The following is a 22,386-nucleotide window of genomic DNA, read 5'->3' on the forward strand; positions in this document are numbered from 1 at the left end:
TAGGCACAGACTAACTGAAATTTGATGGTTAAACACATGAAAAACATGATTTGATTGAAAAACATGATTGATGTTAAGAAATTTCCCCACTGTGGGACGAATAAAGGCATATCTTATCTTATCTTATCTTGATCTTTGGATGACATTATGTCCACTGTACTTTTAGATTCATGTTATGATTCATGACAGGAAGAAAACCTAATCTGGTTTTATGCTACTGTAGCCCATCTGTTTCATGTTTCAGAATGTTGTGCATTCTCTAACACCTGCAAAATCATTGCTTGATTTTTTGCTTGGGTTTTTTTTCTTTCGTTTTTCACACCATGCTGTATAAACTTTAGAGACTGCTGTAGGTGAAAGTCCTGTGTGAATACTTAAACCAGCCAGATTGCACAGCCAAAGTCTCTTATTTGCACATTTTTTCCCCATTCTGATGTTTTATGTGAACATCAATTAAAGCTCTTGGACTGCATAATTGTATTCATTACACTGAAGAGTTTTACACTAACTTAACAATCACAAAACAATGGAGCTGTATTTTGAAAAATGTTGTTTAGGCATTATTTATACGACAGGAAATCATACAGGAAAAATACAGTATATGGAAAAAAGAAAATTGGGACACTTGACTTTTAGTCACATGTGGTTCTTCCACACACGGTTACACAATTGTATAGAATGTCTTTAAATGCAGTAGCATTATAATTTCCCTTAACTTGAACTAGGAGACTCAAACCTGTTCCAGCATGATAATGCCCCCAATGCACCAAGCCAGATCCATAAAGATACTGTATGTGTTGGGGTGGAAAATTTTGATTAGCCTGCGATAAAACTTTGACTTTATCCAATTTCTATCCAGCCCAATTTATTCACCTTTGGGATTAATTGGAACATTGCATCCCAGGCCTCCTCTCCCTTATGATTTTACTAATGATGAATTACCAAAAATCTCCACAACCACACAAAATAATATAGTGGAACATCTTCCCAGAAGAGTGGAAGTTGTTATAACATGGAACAATGAAAAACATAGAACATAATATAGAGAATGGGGACTAAATGTGGATTTGGATGTTAAAAAAATGCCATGTAGTATATATTTATTTTTCAAGTTTAGCGACATTTAATGAGTTACAGTGAGGAATAGAGGGCTTAAACAAGAGCTGATATCTGATAGTCATGGTGTAAAAGTGTATTATGAAATATTTCATTGTAAATTTACATATGAATTTACTTTTTTTTTTTAGCAAAATGGTCAGTTTTTTAAAAATAATACAACAAATCGAGTCACGCAGGTTTTTTTTTTTTAGAATCCAAAACAATGCATGCCTGGTGTAGAGTGCATGAAAGTGTGTGTGTGTATGATGAGAGGCTGTTAAACAGTGCACTTGCTGGCTGCATTCAGCTGTTTAAATAGGCAGGGTCATTAGAGAGCCGTCCACTTTTCTAATACAATGGAAATCAGATAAGCAATAAGAGAAATAGCGGGATAAAATAGCGGGATAAGGGATAATAGAGTGAGAGGAAAGCCGTGTTGTTTCTGTGTGTTAAGAAAAGGTGCTCAGGCATGATAGAGCTGCTCTCGAACCGTGCTCCAAAAAAACGCTGGAGCCTCGGCACTCACAAAAGCTCTGCTGTGATCTGCTTCCTGTTTGTGTATGTGTGTGTGTGTGTGTGTGTGTGTGTGTGTGTGTGTGTGTGTGTGTGTGTGTGTGTGTGTTGGTGTGTGCATGCTAACTTTTGTGTAATATAGGAAAAAGGTGTTGGGATATAAACATGTTTTAAAACACTATCAAGACTTTATACACACATTAATAAAGACATGAATTCAGGCTGTTCCACAAGATGTGAACTCCATCCTGCTGAGAATCTAATTAAAGAAACAGCTTCAGTGTTGCCTTGAAACATCATAATTGTGCATGGGCTTTAGAAAATGCCTAGGAGAGATGAAGAAAGGAACGAAGGAGAGAGATAGAGACTGGGTCTTTGAGTCTGTGTGGCAGCCCTGGCTCTCGATATCAGCCTCACCAGAGGACTGATGAGATAGCTGACAGTCTCTTTGCCAAGAAGACCCAAGGCCTTGGGGGGATGGGACTTCCAATCAGAGTCTGAGGGTAAAGAGAGATGAGCTTGACCCAGAGATTGACCCAAAACCTCTCTGCGGCATACCAATATGTGTATCTCTACAACCGTGTCTGCATTAGGCACGCTAATTCACTGTGAAATGGAAAAGCACATTTTGCACCTATTACCTTGCATGCACCCATATTTCCTTCCTCTTATGTCATGAAGAGCTTTAAGCCGCTCTTGGCAATTTTTCACCATACAGCTTTAGGTCCATTTTAGCTGTTAAAAAATGGAAAGGCAGAGGGCCAGGGGCTGGGAAAGTCCCTCTTGCTCTCCTGAGAGTGTGGTGATCGCTTTGATACACACTGTAATCGGCTCGCTCCGTTACACACCGGCACGCAGCTACTTCTCCGGTGATACCAATGCAGCCAGCAAAACCCCACTACCACACACACACATACACATACACACACAAACTGAATATACGAAACACGAGAGAGTTGAGTGCGAGGTCTTTTCTCCCACCCCCCCCACCTTTTTTTTTTTACTTCTCTCTGCTGCCATGAGTATGTGTTTTGTGTTTTAAGGGGAACTTAAAACCCTGTGTTCTCTTTAAAGCGTTGAGACAAGCTCTCTGAGAGATAAGCTGGGTAATGTCACTCTTTTGGGAGTGGGTGATTTGAGCAAAAGGCTCATTTCCCAGAACCACAACGGTTACAAAACAGAAGTCTTGGACATATCTGTGTGTGGTGTTTAAGAGACACACAGCAAAGGCTGAGAGAAAGGCTATATATATATATATATATATATATATATATATATATATATATATATATATATATATATATATATATATATATATATATATATATATATATATGATATAAGGTCTTTTCATTGGATGTAACCCAACAGGCCTAACAAGCCACTACATGCAGTATTGGAGAATGAACTTTCTCCAAAATATTGGGCAACCATATCCAAGAATTAAAATCTTTGTTCATTGTAATTTTTTCCCGCATACACTACAAAAAAAACAAAAAAAAAACAACACATTCCAGACTGCATGCTTGAACTTTCTTAAAATATAAGAAAATATAAGAAAATACAAATATAAAACAAATATAATAGTATAAATCTTACAATCTGATCATTAAAGGAAATAGGGGAAAAAATCTTTGAGAATTAAAAATAAGAATAGAATAAGAAATAGATTTATATATTCTGTCCACCTGTTTAAATTTCTGTAACCTTTATTGAATGATAATTGAAATATGTTACATATACATCCAAAAGTTTGTGTCCACCTGACTAACTTTCTTTCGGCTTCTCCCGTTAGGGGTCGCCACAGCGGATCCTCCGCACGTTTGATTTGGCACATGTTTTTACGCTGGATGCCCTTCCTAACGCAACCCTCCCCAATTTATCCGGGCTTGGGACCGGCACTGAGAGTGGCTGGGGATGGTTCCCTGACCGGGAATCGAACCCGGGTCGCAGCGGTGGGAGCGCTGCGTCTTAACCACTAGACCACCACCTGACTATCACACCATATTTTCCCAAACTGTTCCTAAACTGCACTCCAGGCCTTCTTGCAGTATCTGACGTTTTTTTGTGACACAGTATACAGCAGGACACAGTATCTCCACAGTCACATAGAAGCTAGTGAAGATAAAGCTTGTAAAGTTTTGTATTGTGTTATTGGTGAATCTGGAATGAGATGTACATATGGGTGTGACAGTCAAGTGTAAAGTGAAAAGTTATTGATAAACATTTAATGAGTGAAAACTATGAACTTTAAACAAGGAGGGTATACTAAATAGTAGCTAAGCAGCTAAAATGGAAATTGTGCTATATATAATACAGTACTGTTCACAGGTAATTGAATTAAAATTAATAAACATTTGAACAAGTTTAGCAAATGAATGGAAAAGTAATGGGAAGTTGGTGGGCTCTTGATTACCTTAAATAAGGTAATTGTAAGTTGCTCTGAATAAGGCTGTCTGCTAAATGCCGTAAATGTAATTACATTTGAATTACATTTAACAAATATTTCTTTGAAAACCCGTGAAAATCAGTGTAGCATTTTTTTCCATGAATTCACAATTTTAAATTTAGAAACTTAAGCTGTAATATTGGAAAACTCACGCCCTCCAATGTTCTATAAACATCTGTAATAATGATCGGGTTTGTTATTAGAACGTTGTTTACGCAGTGTTCCTAAGTTGATGCTACAAAAGGCAACACCATAAAACGGTTTGTGTTAATGTTCCTACAGCTAGGATGCGTCAGCATTATAGGAATGATTACATAATGTTCTCAGAACACCAAGAAAACCAAAGTGACTGACCATCAAAAAGTTCCAAGAAGCCAGATGTTTGGAAAGCCTTACATTTTACAATGTAAACTTGTTTGCAGGTTGATCTCGTAGTATGTGGAGAAGATTATTTTTAACTTTAATAAGATTATTTGTCATTGATAAAATCCCATTCTGTCCAAACATTTAGAAAAGAGATACACCACACGGCTCTCTCTTCGACACTTCTGAATCATGTCCTGAAAGAACACAGACACACGCTCACCCACATTCGCACACACAAACACACACACATAAACACTCCTATAAATGTGTCTTCACTTCATCACTGAAAAGCAAAATACAGTTAAATAAAATTGCATAATGCTTTGATTTTATCAACCTTTTCATTTTTCATGATGGCTGCATAAATGGTCACATGATCAAAAACTCTTTACTTCCTGCTTGCACTGAAAAGAGCACATGTGCATGAAGGTTCTATTAAAGCAAGTGAATCAAACGTGTCATAACCCAGATATACTGAAACTACTACAAGTTTCTAGTATGTTATAAGAATTGATCTCCCACATTATACACCATGCTTACAGGATACAAAAACACATCAACAGTCACAAGTGTGAGCACACAGGCTCATGGTAGTGCAGAATTATAAGTACCAATTGTGGTTTTTCAAATAATTAGACATCAAAAGACATCAACAACAAGTAGTTGTTTATATTGTGCTTGCTTGCTTGGTAATAAACTAGATGTATAACAGTTCTTTACTCTAATGTCATTTATATCGTAAGTTTATAATAATGCACTCATTGTCATCTCAATACTTCCAATCATCATTTACCAATCATAGATGTTAGTATGGTGTTTCTTTTTTTGTAATCAGGCCCTTTTTTTGTCCAGGAGTCTCCAATGTCATATTGGACAACTTATGGCTGTCCAATGGGGAAAGTCTTCGTGATGGTGTAGTTTGTATTTTCCTTTTTTCCCCTTTAATATCATGATAAGCTGCATTTCATTTGTTGAAGTAAGTTTAAGAGAGGAAAAACTAAACCTGGTGGAGAAACACTTTCTATATTAAAGCAGCTTTCTGTGTAATTCAATTGAGTTTTATTTATATAGTGCACTTAACAATGGACAATGTCAAAAGCAGCTACACAGAATAAATAGATTGAGAATAGAATTTAATTAATACATTTATCCCTTTAAGTTTATCCCTAATTAAAGGGCCAGATGCAGCGGTAAAAAGGAACTACCTGAGCTGACATGAGGGAAAGATCTTGAGAGGAACCAAACTTCATCTAGGCTACAGCAAATATTCATCCCTTTATCCAGTCAATATTGTCGAGGTTATCAACTGTTTACTGATAGGGATTTATAACTGGAGTTACCTTGTCAGCATTGATGTTTCACAACTGTAAATAAATCAAAAATTGTATGGTCATTATTTATATAAATTTGTTTTGAATAATTGACAAATACCTCTCATACTGTATACCAAGAGTAAAACATGAATTTATTAGACAATACTCAACGTTATGATAGTAAGCTAACTAAGTAACTCTGTTTTACATTAGGCAACATTGCACCACTGTGTCATTGATTATTTTCCTAAAACAGCATCACTCGAGGTGAAGTGGGGTGAGGTAATAATGAACTGATCCTGTAAATTAAACCTTATCATAACATGAAGCACGTTATATTTAATTGTTTCTTAAACCTTTTCAGCAACACCAAGACCTCAGTAAACTTCATACTCAGACACTAATCAATAAGCATTTACATTTATGGCATTTGGCAGACACCCTTATCCAGAGAGACTTACAAATGAGCAGTTGAGGGTTAAAGGCCTGGCTCAAGGGCCCAGCAGTGTCGGCATGATGGTCCTAAAATTTGAAGTTGTGACCTTCTAAACTAGAGTCCACTGCAAATCCAAAGCATTGGTCACAGGATACAGGAACGATACATGCCAAAACAAGAACTGTATATGTTCAACAAGCTAATAAAGATACACACATACTATTACACTTAAAATGGAAAATATCTCTCATTCTAAAAAAACTAATAATTAGGCTTAATCCCATAATCATAATCTGTTTGTGTCTTCCAACCCAACTCATGAATCATCCTATGAGACACTTTCTGAAAAGAAAAATCTTCAGGCATTATTGGTTGAATACAAAAGACCATGCATTTTATACAAATGAAAAGAAAACGCATTCCAGATGTAATCGCAAACAACCACGAACATCTAAATGGCAAAAGAATTACGCCTACATGAAACCAACGAAAAAGGTGTTGAAAAACAATACTACATTTCCTGATGCTGCTACAGAGAATCTCTGGGATATGAATATTTTGAGGATATTCTAAATGGAAATTTGACAAATTGGAAAGAAGGTAAAAATTTACTTAGGAGTTTATACTTTATTATACTCTAGTTCAAGCACAAATTAAGCACATTTGTTTTTTGTCATTTGTATTAAGGTTTCTTTATTTTATGGTTATCTTAAAGAGTGCTAAATTAAACTTTTGTGAAAGGCATTGAATTATAAACCACTGACCCCTATAAAGTAAAGACCCATAAACAGTGCAGTTATCAAATAAAACAGAAAGCTTGAAAATTGTAATATTGTTTCTAACAGCACATTTGTGAGTGCAAAATTTTATTTTATACAACAGTCTCATAAACATTCTGGACACAAACTAGCCCAAACGCTACCTAGCTAGCTAGCTCCCAATGATTTCTGTGTATTTACTGAAACTGGCTTCCTTTTGCCCTTTTCATTTTCACCTGACAAGAAAGTGGGAGCTCAGTGGTTGAGTTTTAAGCTGTAAAGACCTTTGAGCAGAAGACTATCAGTTAAAATGCTTTAGACAATATTCATTGTTAAAAGCGCTATACAAATAAAAATGAAAAAAAAAAATTAAAATTAAAATCAGAGCGCTAACAAGCTGCAACTTCTGGGCCCCTGAGAAAGGGCCTTAACCCTCAGTTGTATAAATGAAATAATTGTTGCTTTAAAGGAAATTTGGCAAATGCTATAAATGTATTGTTTATGATCTACAATTATGTAGATGTCCTAAACGAAAAGTTTTATAATCGAAAATTTACATAGCAAACACAAAGAAGCTTGAGTGATGCAAACAGTGAAACGTCCTCATGGCGTTATATAAAACTAAAAAAAGCTGCCCACAGATTAGTGGACCAGAACTAAATATTGTAAGTAGTTTTGTCTTAATATCCTTTCTAAGATAATGATTTCTTCTTAATTTCTTAACAAAATGTGTTTTGTTTTTGTAGGCATCTAGAAAAAAACGCAGTTTTCACCTCGAACATTCTCAAATCGCAACGCTGATACTAAACCAGCATATTGTGATCATATAAAACTATATAAACTAATGAAAGTCTTGTGATGTAATATTTTTTTCATATAATACAAGTGTAATAGTTTTAGAAAGGAATTAATCAACATTTAGACTTTAAAATTTCTATGCACTGAGATATACCTATTAATGAATTAAATCTTTTTTCTATGTAAGAGAATGTTTTTTGAGAATTCTCTGAAGCGTGGGCTACTGAGAAAGGGGAAAAAAATGAACGAAGGCGGTTAATGTAACCTGAAAAACCAGAAGCCTCCAGAGGCCTTCATTATACCTAAGCTATTCTAAGAGAGTTTGTAAGAGTAGCCTTGTGGCACTGGATGTGTGTGTGTGTGAGTGATATACTCAGGGGGAATACCTTTTTTCAAAAGCAGGCTTATCAACTGAGTCATCTGTAAACTGAGGGGGTGAAAGTATTTACTCCTTTTCTATGTAAAAGAATGCATTTCATCATGTGTATGTCTTGTGTATGTGCACGTGTCTTTTTACTCACTGTATTAATGTGTATTTAAATGTGCAGGAATGTCCCCTGGATAGGCTTGGAAGTCACCATGACTCTGACTTGGATAAAAGAAAGACACTAACGGAGATGAACAAATGAATATAAGTGATTGTGTGGCATTTTTTTCTAAATATAATCTTCTCAGTGACCCAGGGTTCATGTTTTTATATAATACATTATTAAAAATCACTAATTACAACCACAACAATAGCAAAAACAACAAAGACAACAACAACAACAATAATAATAATAATAATAATAATAATATTAATAATAATTACATAATAATAATTACATTGAAGTTAAAAAAGCAGAGTAAATTAATAGGTATAATAGACAAATATTTTATTATTAAATAAATACAAACTTATTTTATTATTTACTTTATTACCATTTTGCTATTTTATTATATTAATATTAATCATGAATAATGAATCCAATCAGTAAGTAAAATAATTCAATATTATTAATTGAATAAATACAAATGTATTATTATTTTGCATGATTATTTTGCAATTGTATTATATTAATGTTATTGCAATTATACTATTAAAAATATTTTGTTGTTCAACCAATTATTATAAAATAAATTAAGCTTTAAAGCTAGTTAAATACTAAAGTGAAAACAAAATATGGAGGTGATTTTTTTCATGGTAATATTTAGTGATTAAAACCTGAAAAGTCGTCTTGAAAACAGATGTTTCATACTTTACATACTCATACGTTTGCTGGACTATAACAGATTTTTTAACGTGTGAAAGATTGTATATAATCAGTTCAAAGGAAAGCCAGATGAAGTCATGCTATCCCTGCTCTAATATCACCAGGTACATGTTTTGCTTGCTGCATTTTGTACAAGTTGTAATTGATCATCTCAGATTGTAAGAGGTCCTGTGAGTAATGCATTGCAATAGTCAAAGCAAGAGAACTCATTGGTGGAACGTGCTTTAGCGTGCCCGTCTTTGTCTTCAAAGTCACGAACCTTCCGGCAAAGTTGCATCATCAGTTTGGCATTATGCAAAATGTCACAACTGCTTAACCATGGAATACACAAAAGCAGTTAGCTGACTTTTGGGAAATGGGTATGGTTGATGTTCTGGCAAGTCGTGAGGAATTTGAGCCAATCATGGGAACTCCACAACGCAGTTCTGCACATATCACCAAGTGTAACTGTTTTTATGTGTCTTATGTCAGTCCGAAAGGTCACAAATAATTATTTTGTCGTATCATTCTGAAATGATGAGCAATAATAAATTTTTTTGTGAGAGTGTATGCGTGCGTGTGTGTGTGTGTGTGCATATGAAAGTGAACCCAAGCTGTAAATGTCAGGATTCTGATTCACTAAACACTCATTTCTATTTTTTTTCTCCCACATGATACCTACAACTAGTTTTTTTAATCTTTCCCTGTCCAAAATATAAATCAATCAATCAACAGCATGACACACAGGAACATCTTCAACCAATAGCCCATGCTGCCAATGAAATGTTTCCCTTTATTACCAAATGACAAAATGGAATTACTCAAATACCTGTGAACAGTGAATAAGAGTTGGGTCAATATATTGCACAATGTTTATGTTCTTAGAACTAAAGTGGTTTGCAAATATGTTTTTTTTTCATGATGAGATCAAGTAACTACAGTGCTTGTCAAAAGTTTGAAAACACCTAGTTTTTTATAGATTCTGACACACACACACACACACACACACACACACACACACACACACACACACACATATATATATATATATATATATATATATATATATATATATATATATATATATATATATATATACAGTACAGACCAAAAGTTTGGACACACCTTCTCATTCAAAGAGTTTTCTTTATTTTCATGACTATGAAAATTGTAGATTCACACTGAAGGCATCAAAACTATGAATTAACACATGTGGAATTATATATGGAATTATATACATAACAAAAAAGTGTGAAACAACTGAAAAATGTCATATTCTAGGTTCTTTAAAGTAGCCACCTTTTGCTTTGATTACTGCTTTGCACACTCTTGGCATTCTCTTGATGAGCTTCAAGAGGTAGTCACCTGAAATGGTCTTCCAACAGTCTTGAAGGAGTTCCCCGAGAGATGCTTGGCACTTGTTAGCCCTTTTGCCTTCACTCTGCGGTCCAGCTCATCCCTAAACCATCTCGATTGGGTTCAGGTCCGGTGACTGTGGAGGCCAGGTCATCTGGCGCAGCACCCCATCACTCTCCTTCTTGGTCAAATAGCCCTTGATGCCTTCAGTGTGACTCTACAATTTTCATAGTCATGAAAATAAAGAAAACTCTTTGAATGAGAAGGTGTGTCCAAACTTTTGGTCTGTACTGTATATATATATATATTGGCCTCTGTGCAGGTAGTTTATTCACCTGAAATTCTTTGCCATGCCTTTTTTTTAAAATTTGCTGAAAGTGTTCTTCACTAGTTATATATTTCATGAGCTGGTCATTCGATAATAAATAACCCTCCAGCCACTGTTTGTTCTCTAAATAATGCAAATATAAAATGAATAGTAAAGGGAATACTGGACCAACATGGCTACCATTCCATACTTCATACTTGGACTGGAACCAACTTTAAAATGCGACAAATAAAGTTGCTTCCAGTCCGAGTATGAAGTATGGAATGGTAGCCATGTTGGTCCAGTATTCCCTTTACCATTCATTTTATGTTTAACCTACATGTATACATTAGTAAGCGTGTTCTCCAAATACAAAAATAAACTTGGAACTTGGAACTAAACATATCTACATGAATTTAATCAAAAAACTACTATTATTGCATAAGGTGACAATTTTAAATAAAAGTTTCCAAACTTTTGACAGGCTTTATAAACTATTATGTTTTTACTTTCACCTTTCACTAAAACCTTTAATAATGTTAATGATTTACTAATATACAGTAAACAGAATAAAATCAATAATACAGTAAAATGTGTAATCTTCTAATAGTCTTCAAACCGTTTTCTAGTAGTAATCCATAAGACTGGCTATAAAGCAAAGATTTCTTCAAATTCTTTAAATGAAATTCAAATATTTTTTCCTGAGTTGTCTAATGTACACGTTTCTGTATTGTATGGTTTTCCCAAGCAACTTTTAAGAAAATCCGACACAGTTCTCCTAGAGACTTTGGTTGTCACTCTTGATTCTGTTTTGTAAGGTACTCCCTGACAGCCCATATTAAGGTTTTGTCTGAACTGTGGTCTGTTCCGCTCCGTTGACACAGAATGAACTTTTCCCTACCATTGAATTAAAAAAAAACTCAAAATGTGATTCATGTTTAAAAATACTTTTTGCTCAGCCAATAATGCATGATGTCATAAACATTTATGACAGACTTTTTTTTTTTAATTGTATGACAGATTTTACATCATGCTGCAGTTTTGATTATTATTTAATAACAAAAAGAGCCTCAGAGCTCATTTTGAATTGCATGTGTTTCTTTTTTGCCTGAATTGAAATGTCTCAATGACTTTAAAATAATCTTTCGAATCCACAATCCTCAACATAGAAAACCAATGAGAAAAATAAAAAAAAACACAAAAAGCTTTTGATTAAATGTGCTTTTCCATATTTTCCAAGTAGCACTTGTGAGATTATGAACCTGAAATTATTCTATCCTGAAATCAAAAGAATGACCAGTCATTTTTGTACATAATAATAAAATAGAGAACAAAATGCAAATGTATTACTGGTTAAGATTAATAAAAACTAAATAATATAAGATTAAATAAATAATAAAAGCTTATTAAAAGGTAAAAAAATTAATATATTTAGTGTGCTTTAAAATAGATTTAAAAATAGATAAGGCTTTTGATTGTTTATAATGACACCAATTACAGTAAATCAATCTAAAATTACAAAATTTGGGTTAAAAAATGTGCAATACAGCAATCATAAAAACTTGACACAGCTACAAAGTCTTTGAAAATCCTTGTCCTGCATTTAAGAAGTACTGTAGAACAGCATGCTGTCTGGCTGGGAGGACCAACAAACTCTCACTCCGCTGTCTCCACAGTGTCCCTCAGTCACTGTAATGTGAGCCAATGTGTGTAGAAGAAGAAAGATGCTTCCTCTGAGTGTTACAATGCCCTGTGATTTAGCATGTGCAGCAGTCTAAAAAAAATGTATGTGTCTCAAAGGAAATGTGTTAATCTATACCCTTAAAGGTCAGTATCTGTTATAATTAAGAAGAGTGGTGCAAAATGAACATATAATAAAATTGGTGGGGAAAAATGAGATTTTAAGATTTGGAATTCTGATAAACTGACAATTATTAATACATTTGTTTTTTACGGGATGCTTCTTTTTACATGATAGATGTTCACTGGACCCTCCACTTATCCTGTCATTTCCTGTGTGAAATATTCTCGGAACAAAACTGTCTGCTGAATTTCAAGAAACCTTGACTCAGTCTTTCTTCTTTATTAATCCATTCAAATTGTACTGGGATTAAAAGGAAGGCTTTATGCGTCGCATGATGTCCCATACAACCCAATATGTAATATTGTTTGCATATAACATGTGAGTCATGAGTGCCCTGAAAGCAAGAAAGGTCTTGAGTAGTTTACCTATGAACACCTGCTGAGCAATTATTGAGACTACACTGGAAGTCTTAAGACACTTAAAAATAAATAAAGCCAGACGCCTACACGGTTCACAGACAGACTCCTTCTATCACCTCTGCATTTGCATTTAACTTCAAAGAAAGGGAGTGCATTGCAAATATGGGTGTGAGACAATATGGCTGGGGCTTATTTTTCTTTTGAAGGGGACACTCAGATTAAAAGAGGATACAAACAGATATTTTTCGCTTCTGACACATCTGTCTGTCAGCAGTTTTACTTCATTTCAATTATCTTTAATAATCCAAAATACGGGATGTTTTAAAAATGTATACTTTAGCCACACTCTTTGTGGGTGTGTAACAATGACCGCAGTTGTTTGAAGCATAATTTGGCATACTCTCATTGACTGTTACTTTCATTGGCACATTTTACCATGGAAATATATGGATTAAACTAATCAAGCGACTAAATTAAATCAGGAATTTTTACTTAATCATGTCAACAGTTTGTATAATTGAGAAGAAATAGAATCCTATATTAATGATTCCTTTTGTGATTGGACTAATAGAAAACAAATAAAAGGCCCAAAACATCATAAGGCTTAAACCATTCATCATACGTTTAACTTTTTTTTTTTGTTTTTTTTTAATGCAGAAATAAATTAATAATAATTTTGTATGAAATATAGGTTAGACTGTAAAAAAAAACTGTACATATGTACAAAGGTATAGGAAAGACCGGGGAAAGGTTCATTATCCATCCAAAAAAAAAAAACACCTAAATAGGAACCCTCAACTTAAAAAATAATGTTACACTTGAACTCTGCATCAAAAATTTGTGAACATCTGATCATCATTAGTTTGTGCTTTCTGAACATCTCATTTCACATTAATCCCCGTTTGCTGTTATAATCTCCTTCATTATTCTGGGATGATGTTCCACTAGATTTTGGAGTGAACTTGTGGAGATTTCTGCTCATTCAGACACAATGATTTTAGTAAAGTCAGGTACTGATGTAGGAAGAGAAGGCCCGGGGTGTAGTCAAGGTTCCATTTTATTACAAATGTGTTCAATATTGTTAAGGTCAGAGTTTTACGGCAGGCCAATTAAAATCACTCACTGCAACCCATCTACATCATATCTTCATTGAGCTTGCTTTGCGCACAGAAGCATTGTTTGCTGGAGCATGTCTGGGTCTTTTAGTTCAAGTGAAGTGAAAATTCAATGCTACCGCATCCAGACACCTTATGCAATTGTGTGCCTCCAACTTTGAGGTAACTGTTTTTGTGGTTCAACTTTGAAAAAAGTTTTAAAGTTGAAAAAAAGATATATATTTTTTTCCATATAGTGTACATGAAAGATTCAAATGTATTTATTAGCATTATTACATGTACATTAAAAAAAAGTGTTGCAGCCTCAAAGTTCTCAGGTTCAATTGTGAGTTTCCCCATGTCTGCGTTGGGTTTCTGGGTCCAGTTTTTCCGGTATCCTAATATGTCCCAAAAACACAGAGAGTATGTTGACTATACTGAATTGCTCCTAGGTGTGCATGGTGCATGGTGCCTGATGACAGACTGGCATCCTATCCTATGAGTATTCCCGCCCACTAGTCGGAAATCTCTGGTGAGGATTTATAATGAAGATGTATATCAAACATGAGTCAGAAAATGCTCATTGGGTTGTAGGCTGTATGATTCTTCATGGTTGAGTAGTGCTGATGTTGCAACATCAAATGCATTGTGGGTAGCATGGAAGCATTGTTATGTCACTCCTGTGGCGAGTATTAATGCAATGATTCAGCATGGTAAATGTCATTCTGCCATTCAGACACTCATCTACAACTCACAGATATACAGGCGTGCCAGGAAACGTAGGAGTTCTTCTTTTTTTTGCCATACCTACTAAACTGTGATAACCATCACCCTGGTACAAATGTGGTAGATTATTGTTTTTGGGGTGTGAACACCATTAGCAAACATAAGGGTTATGGTTAGGGTTAGGGTTGATGAAGATTTAACTTCCTATGAAAGCTAATCAACAGCACGATGTCATCCTAAATAGCAGGTCATAGCATTCCTCCCTTCTACATCCACCATCACCTAGGATTCATTCTACCTCTGCAGAATCATATAGGAGAAATATTTATTGATCGAAAACAACCACTAATAAAAACAGCCAACTTTAATAGTTAAACCATTCCCAGGCTCCAGTTTTACAACCTTTTACATAAAGCCACAGGGGTTCTCCCAGTGATACCACAACGCTGAAACTTTTTTATGAGTAAACAGATTGTGTCCGAGGCATTATGCACGATGACACAGGTGTCAGTGACAATATGGTTTCCGACAGCTTTTGCCTTGCAAGCTCAGATCATTTCCATCAACTGAGAGCAGTTTTTATTGGGGTCATCTCAGGACAGAGTGAAACAGGGCCCAAAACCAAATGCCTTTCAATCCTGTCAAGTGTATATCAAGCATACATGACATTTCCAGTCATTCAGATCACTTTGAAACACCGAAGTGGAGTGAGCGAAGCAGGGTAGTGACCTTGATGCATGGTCTCAGACACTAAACTCTAATATTGAGCTGTTCTGGAAGTCCATGAAGTGTCAAGGTGTCTAATCTAGTCATGCTTTCACATTCACAGCACTTTGAACCTGAACCTTGTGAATGCCTTGAATCCTGAATTGAGCCAAATGCAGAACGTGAACAACACATTCTGGAAATTCGGGTCTGTGTGCCATGTTTCTGTTAATACTGCAGATTTGTAGGGCTGCACTAATGCAGTGTATTCTGAATTTTAAGACAAAAATTGTAAAATAAATAAAAATATATATTTTTTAAGTAATTGAAAGAAGGTTTTGGGCTAATGATCATTTGTATAGATATTAATCAGTGTTTGATTTATAATTAAGATCATTATATTAATAGATTGGTGTGCTTAGAGTAACATCAGGGTCTTTTCACATAAACTGAGTTGATTAAGTAAGAGTCATGTGACAAAAATTATATTAGAAACATTATAGTTATAATAAATCAGAGTACTTTGGACACTTAAGTACATTTAAAGGCAAATACTTTTGAACTTTTACTCTAGTAAAGTTCAAAAGAGTCACTAGAGTCATATTTTACCTACTTTATCAAGTATATTTAACTCAAGTACATGGTTTGAGTACTTTGTCCATACAGACAGACAGACAGACAGACAGACAGACAGATAGATAGATAGATAGATAGATAGATAGATAGATAGATAGATAGATAGATAGATAGATAGATAGATAGATATGCATGTATATATACACATACAATCATTTATTTATTGAGTGGCATGGTCACACAGTGGGTCAAGTTGCCACCTGACAGTCCTAGGGTCAATCCAGTTTCGTCCTGAGCTCTGGTTACTGTATGCGAATGGGTTTGCATGTTCTTCCCCCTGGGATTCCTCGGAGTTCTGTTTCCCTCCAAGCTGAGCTGCCCCTGAGCTAGATCTGACAAAACCTCTGAATGTGTGTATGCACTGTGTCCAGTGTCGGACTGGAGTCCATCTGGTGGTGCATGAGTCTGTTCTGATTGAAACCAAACCAAACAAAAAAAACAGGCATCAACTGTGCAAAGTGACTAAGAAGTGTGAACCTGCACCTCAGCTTCGAAGGTCAGGAAGATCTTTACCTTTACTGATGATTTTTATATTCTTGTAAATTAAACTGCTCTGGTGGTGACAGTGTTTCACGTCAAACTTTTGATCAAAATGACCGAGTGTGTGGAAGAAGGTGAGGATGACAGAGGTCATGGAAAGTGGAATCCCCCCCCAGCACGCGCTCACTCAGAGACTCATCTTACAGAACGGGAATTAGCTTCTGCGCATGCGCAAGATCTAAAGTTTCTCTTCAGCTTTATTAGACAGTCGCAAGTGCTTCAGATTGACTCTACAGTTTGTACAGTTTATAAAGACGCTTTGTTGGCAAGTAAAGTCGTCGTAATGAGAGCGTTCGTGCTTTTTTTGACAATTTTTTATGGACCTGAAGAGGTTTGAAGCGTCTTTTCCGTTCACCAAGGCGTGCAACCTGCAATGCAAGAACACGAATTGTATTCAATTTGGGATTCAAGTCAAAAGAAAACTGGTCCCGCTTTATGTATTATTGTATCTATTTATTATCTCGTTTTGAAAAATAGCTCGAAACTATACAGAGCCATGTCAAAGACTGCCTTTTTCTCCCTTGGCGTGCTTTTCTACTCACGCCATCACTTTGACACCTTTGGACGCGTCTTTCTAAAAACAGGAAGTAAAACAATCGGTTTACATGGAACCCCGATTCCACCGAGCTGTGCTCCTGGAGCTGGAGAAGTGAACCCACGAGCTAGCGCCAATCTCCCGTTACAACACGGCCGTGTCATGAGGTTGTTCCCTGGCAAGAGGAAACGGGGACACGCTTCCGCTAAAAATACCTGTCTACGACTATATTTGGATTGGCTGGAACACAATCAAATGTCTAAAATAAACGGACCCGCCCCGGTACAATGAATGAAGCATCGGCTATCTCACACCGCCGGGCCGCCCGCTGCTATTTTTAGAAACGTTGCTTGCGTCAATCACGCGCCCCAGTGCGTCAGCTCTTTGCTCCGCCTCCAAGAGATGGTCATTGGCCAGAATTAGAACGGGGACCAAGAAATTACGCGTCCTGTGATTGGCCAGTGCACGTTTAGTGCTAGTGGGTTAACGCTCGACCGTGTATAACGTTACGTTTAGCGAGCACGCCGGCGCGCTTTTCCTCAAAATGTTTTTAAGAATTTCAACTCCAGTCCATCCATTACTGAGTGATATAATGTATATTTCTTTTGAAAGAAAAAAACACAAGCCAGTTACAAAACACAAATAAATGCATATAAAGTGCTCCTTATGTTATAGTGTTGAACTGATCTGCATGCACAGTGTAAAATATAAAAACAGCCCAGTGGAAATAGTATCACTTTTAGATTTGTTATCAGACTGTATTTAAGTCGATTTGCTAATTTATTATGTTTAACATGGTTTAACAGTGAGCCTTTGATTGAAATTAAGTGAAGTTTTGTTTAAACACATACTATTACGTACTATACTCTGTGTCTAATATTAAATCCATTTGATTTACATTGCTCTTTGTACAACAGCTTTTCCTCCTGTATCCTATTTGACCAAGGATTCCTATTATCACTCGTGTACTGAATTGCAAATGATAATAAAATGTATTTCCAATAGATTGATTTACATGCTTGCTAATATACTCTGTTTAACAGTTGTAACACTTGAGCAAACGCAAGAGCCAGATACAACGATCGTGATTTGGCTTGCATTTGAAACTTTACAACTTTATTCACACTAGAAGTCATGGATTTGTATAATGTAATGCATTTCAGCAAATCGTGTTTAAGATCATAATTAGAGACAATTTTTTTACAACAGAAAAACAACACCCTCCCGCGCAGTTTCAAACAATATAGTTCGTAGAGTCATAAGATCAATGCAACGCTCTCTGTGTGTCTTGGCATGGAGAGCATATGTGTGTGTATATACTGTAAGCGGGGAAGTAGGGGAGGGGAGGGGAGGGGGGCGCTACAGTGCAGGCTCGACGTCACCTCTCCCATGGCGTCACATTGACGTAGCGCATACCAGGCTGCCTATGTAGAAGGCAGACGCGCATAAATGAAGCTGTTCGACTTTCTTTCTCGCTCAGCGCGACACATAAACAAAAGGCACATTGCGACTTGATCCCCGGCGCGTCCCGCTTCTGTCCCACTTCACGCGGTTTCTTTTTTGTATCCACTGGAGCTGACCGGAGCTGAACGGAGTACTCTTTTTTCTCATCATTATTATTATTATACAATTACAAAAGAGAAATTTAAAACTATATCAATTATAATATCAAAGAAACTTGATCACTTTTTTTTTTTTTTTGCGGCTCTACGATCTTCATTCATCAGAGTTTTTTTTTTTTTTTTACTTTTTTCCGGCATTATTCTGTTGGATATGCACAGGGAATTATTAAGGGTTTAAAAACATATGTAAAGACGGAACCGTCACAGCAAACAAGTAAGTGATTATTTCAGTTTTTTTGGGGGGGAAAGTTCTTACGTCAGAACGAGCCGGTTTTACGATTTTACTCAATTTTGTATAAAAAAAAAAAGTTGAAAAAAAAAAGTTACGGTAATAAGCGGAAACCTGTGGAGCGTCTGAGACGAGTCGCGTCTCCATTCAGGCGATGTCTCAAACGATGTTTTAGCCGATATCTCAGCAACGTCTCAGCCGATGTCTCAGGCGATGTCTCGGCTCCAGACGGGCGGACTGATGGCTCTGGGTCTCTGGTTCACATTCGCGAAAGGTCGTCATAATGTCGCCGGTTGTCATGGAAATGAGATGCCGAGACGTCTTCCCTTTCTATGGTCCTGGTGTAGCTTGACCCACCACACACACACACACACACACACACACACTCCTCACACCGGCAGCAGGACGCGTGCACTCGGGGTCCAAGCCTCAGACGCTTTTACGCGCACGCAGGAAGTCTCTTGCTTGCTTTCGGATCCTGGACATCTTCCTTGAACCATTTAAACGACTTCTTTTTCTCTATTTTCTTTTTCTCTCTCCGGTTCAATGCTTGGACAAAAGCTTCTCGAGATCCCCTACTTGTCTCTGTCTCACCCGGACGCGCGCGCGCTCGGACCATAAATGTCCCATAGACACTTAAACAAGCGACGTTCACTCAGTTCATCAGTATTTCTTTCTTTTCTTTTGGCATACTTTTTTTTTATTTTTTAAACATGACATATATTTGCATACACAATATTATATATATATGTATTTATTTATTTATTTTATTGGCTTGCTACAGTGTCATATTGCACACATGATACTATAATGAAAGTGCGTGTTGAGACTGGAATAATAGGAAACGATGGAAAATGTCGTGCAAACTTTCATGCATATTTCATTCAGCCTCGATCAAACTGTTGCATTTGACAAGCGAGAATCACGCCCCCTCTTTATGAAGAGTTTTACACACACACACACACACACACACACACACACACACACACACACACACACACGCACGCGAAGAAACTTTAGGTGCAATTATGGTTATATTGTAGTCAATGCAGCAAGGTTTCTAAAGTGTTCAGATCTGGTGAAGGATTTAATATTTTTATTTCCTTAAATATATATAATATAATATATTTATAATATGTTATACTGGGCCAGGGAGAGATGGGATGGGATGGAATGCAGGGTGTATAGGATTCCTACATGCCCTAATGACGTCCAGGAATAAACTTATTCACCAATGCATCAATGCTCTAATAACGAAGTCCAGAGTTGCTTTGTGGAAAGTGTCTCGTCTTGTCTTTTTCTTCTTTCTTTTTTTTTTTGCCTCCAGCTTGTCTCCTTTTTCACTGTCGAGTACCGTTCCCTCAGCTAATTTACTGTACTTGTGTTATTTTTTTTTCTTTCTCTCTCTCTCTCTCTCTTCTTCATTCCTTTGTCAGCTCTCTGTCCTTTTACTCGTCTGTTTGCTGGAAGCCCCTCTCTCTCTCTCTCTCTCTCCAGCGCGTTTATTGAGCGAGAAGGCGAGCGCGTGCTTAAGGGCTCTCATGCTGTTCTCTAGGTTACCGGGGGCGCGAGCGGACCAGAGGCTTTTCAATCTCTCTCTCTCTCTCTCTCTCTCTCTCTCTCTCTCTCTCTCTCTCTCTCTCTCTCTCACACACACACACACACACACACACACACACACACACACACACATGATTGCAACCTGCTAGTATCTCATCTAGTCATCCTATGCGCGTGTGTTTTGCTACAACTCCCTTAACCCCCTTCAAGGTTCTGGGGTGTCAGTACACCTTTTGTGCCTCTGAAGTCTACAAGGTATAAGATTTTAGGGAGAAAAAAGCATCCAAAGTACAATCGTATAGGAGACAATGGGACACTTTAGTACCCTTAGTACCCTTTTTTTCAGAGGGTTTGTATCTATTTGGGGCCCTAAAAGCTATCCAGATCGTCATGTTGTAGGATATGCGTAAAGGTTCCTGGGTGGAACAGTGTTTCTCAAACACCAAGAGTTTGTTTATGAAGTCAGGGCTGTTCTAGGGGGTCTAAAAAACATTTTTATTGCACATGTAGCACTGCAGGTTCGAGGTTGAGTTTGTGCCCTTGGATCTTGGACAATAAACCGACTTTTGATTAAAGCACTCAGATCCTTCAGACCAAATAACTAAAATTTACAGCAGAATGAAGGATCCTTCACTTTTCTTGGTGTAGATGTCGTGTTTTTTTTAATAGAATAAGAGCATAGGAAATATGTTTTTATAAATCATTAATAGATGGAAAGTCGTGTTTGTATGTTGTGTATGACAGAGAGGGGGCGCTAGTCTCTTTCAGATTGTACTGCACATACATGCCGACTTTAGTCCTGCAAGATCCGGACGTTACATACGGTGCACTGGGTCCAGGTTAAAATCTCGCATGTAGAGCACAAACCGGTAATAAAATATAAAATAAATAAGAATATAAATTAGTAAAAAAAAATTCGTACCAGAAGCAGGTTAGATTATAGATATCAGATTAACCAGATGTGCATTCACAATCTGCGATGCATTATTTCTTGGGTTGCTATTTATTTGTGGTAAATCATTTTTCGCATGTATTATAATTATAATTATCATTCATTTGCATTTCTTTAAAAATCTAACAACCAGCTATGAATTTTCTTTACCTCCTTGAGTTTTGCTTTACATATTTATTCCCATTGCTCGGACGCACAGCTCGTTTGTTTTCAATCCTACCACACTTTAAAAAAAAGTCGATTCAACATTTTGTCCTGATTGTTTTATTTATTTAAAATAAAACAGAGAGAAAAAAGTGAGGAAAAACCCAACATGCCAAAAACTCTTGTTGGTGGCTATTTCAGATGTATTATTTTTTCCCCCTTTGTATGAGTTCCATTCAAATCAAAACTCTTTCATTGTGAAAATTGTGGTTGCGCACCTACTCCGATTTATTTTGTTGTTGTTTTTGTTGCATATTCACTTTCTGAGCAGATTGTACAAAATACAGATTCGTTTTATTTTTTACACGTGTTCGCGTTTACTCATAACGCAAGAACAGTTTAACCAGGCCAGCGTGCTGCACTCGTGCACAACCTTTGCGGCTTTGTATGTACGTGTATTGCACGTTTTAAATTGCAGTGCATCAGTGACTACAAAATCTCAGACCTCACGTGCACTTTGTCTGACTTCTGGTTCTGGAGAGATAATGGGTCTATTTGTGTATTGAGCTTGCATCTGGGCTAAAACGAGTGTATGAGTGTCCGTGTGTGTATGAGTGTCCGTGTGTGTGTGTGTGTGTGTGTGTGTGTGTGTGTGAGAGAGAGAGAGAACGTGTGTGAGAAAGCGCGCGCGAGTGGTGCATGTGTGTATACTGCGTTGGCCGTTGCGCTGATCTTTCTCTCTCTCTCTCTCTCTCTCTCTCTCTCTCTCTCTCTCTCTCTCTCTCTCTACCTTG

General features: G+C 36.6%; 1 protein-coding gene and 1 long non-coding RNA gene across 8 annotated transcripts in view; one reads left to right on the top strand and one right to left on the bottom strand.

Annotated features, from left to right (window-relative positions):
- Positions 1 to 16,149: 16,149 nt before the first annotated feature.
- Positions 16,150 to 18,189, bottom strand: LOC124403849. The gene is made up of 2 exons (XR_006928960.1): positions 17,093 to 18,189; positions 16,150 to 16,918 (listed from the first exon to the last, which is right to left on the bottom strand). It is a non-coding gene; the product is annotated as an uncharacterized LOC124403849 (long non-coding RNA).
- A 315-nt stretch (positions 18,190 to 18,504) lies between these two features.
- nr4a3 (nuclear receptor subfamily 4, group A, member 3) overlaps positions 18,505 to 22,386 on the top strand; it is a 38,163-nt gene continuing 34,281 nt past the window's right edge. For 4 of the 7 annotated variants that reach the window (XR_006928959.1, XM_046877651.1, XM_046877655.1 and 1 more), the window contains exon 1: positions 18,507 to 18,921. The gene's annotated coding sequence lies outside the window, so the exon portion shown is untranslated. Of the gene's footprint in view, positions 18,922 to 22,386 lie in introns of all 7 variants that reach the window. The other 3 variants (XM_046877656.1, XM_046877654.1, XM_046877657.1) reach the window with 3 other exon arrangements.

The sequence above is a fragment of the Silurus meridionalis genome, chromosome 21, assembly GCF_014805685.1.
Source record: "Silurus meridionalis isolate SWU-2019-XX chromosome 21, ASM1480568v1, whole genome shotgun sequence".
Lineage (NCBI taxonomy): Eukaryota > Metazoa > Chordata > Actinopteri > Siluriformes > Siluridae > Silurus > Silurus meridionalis.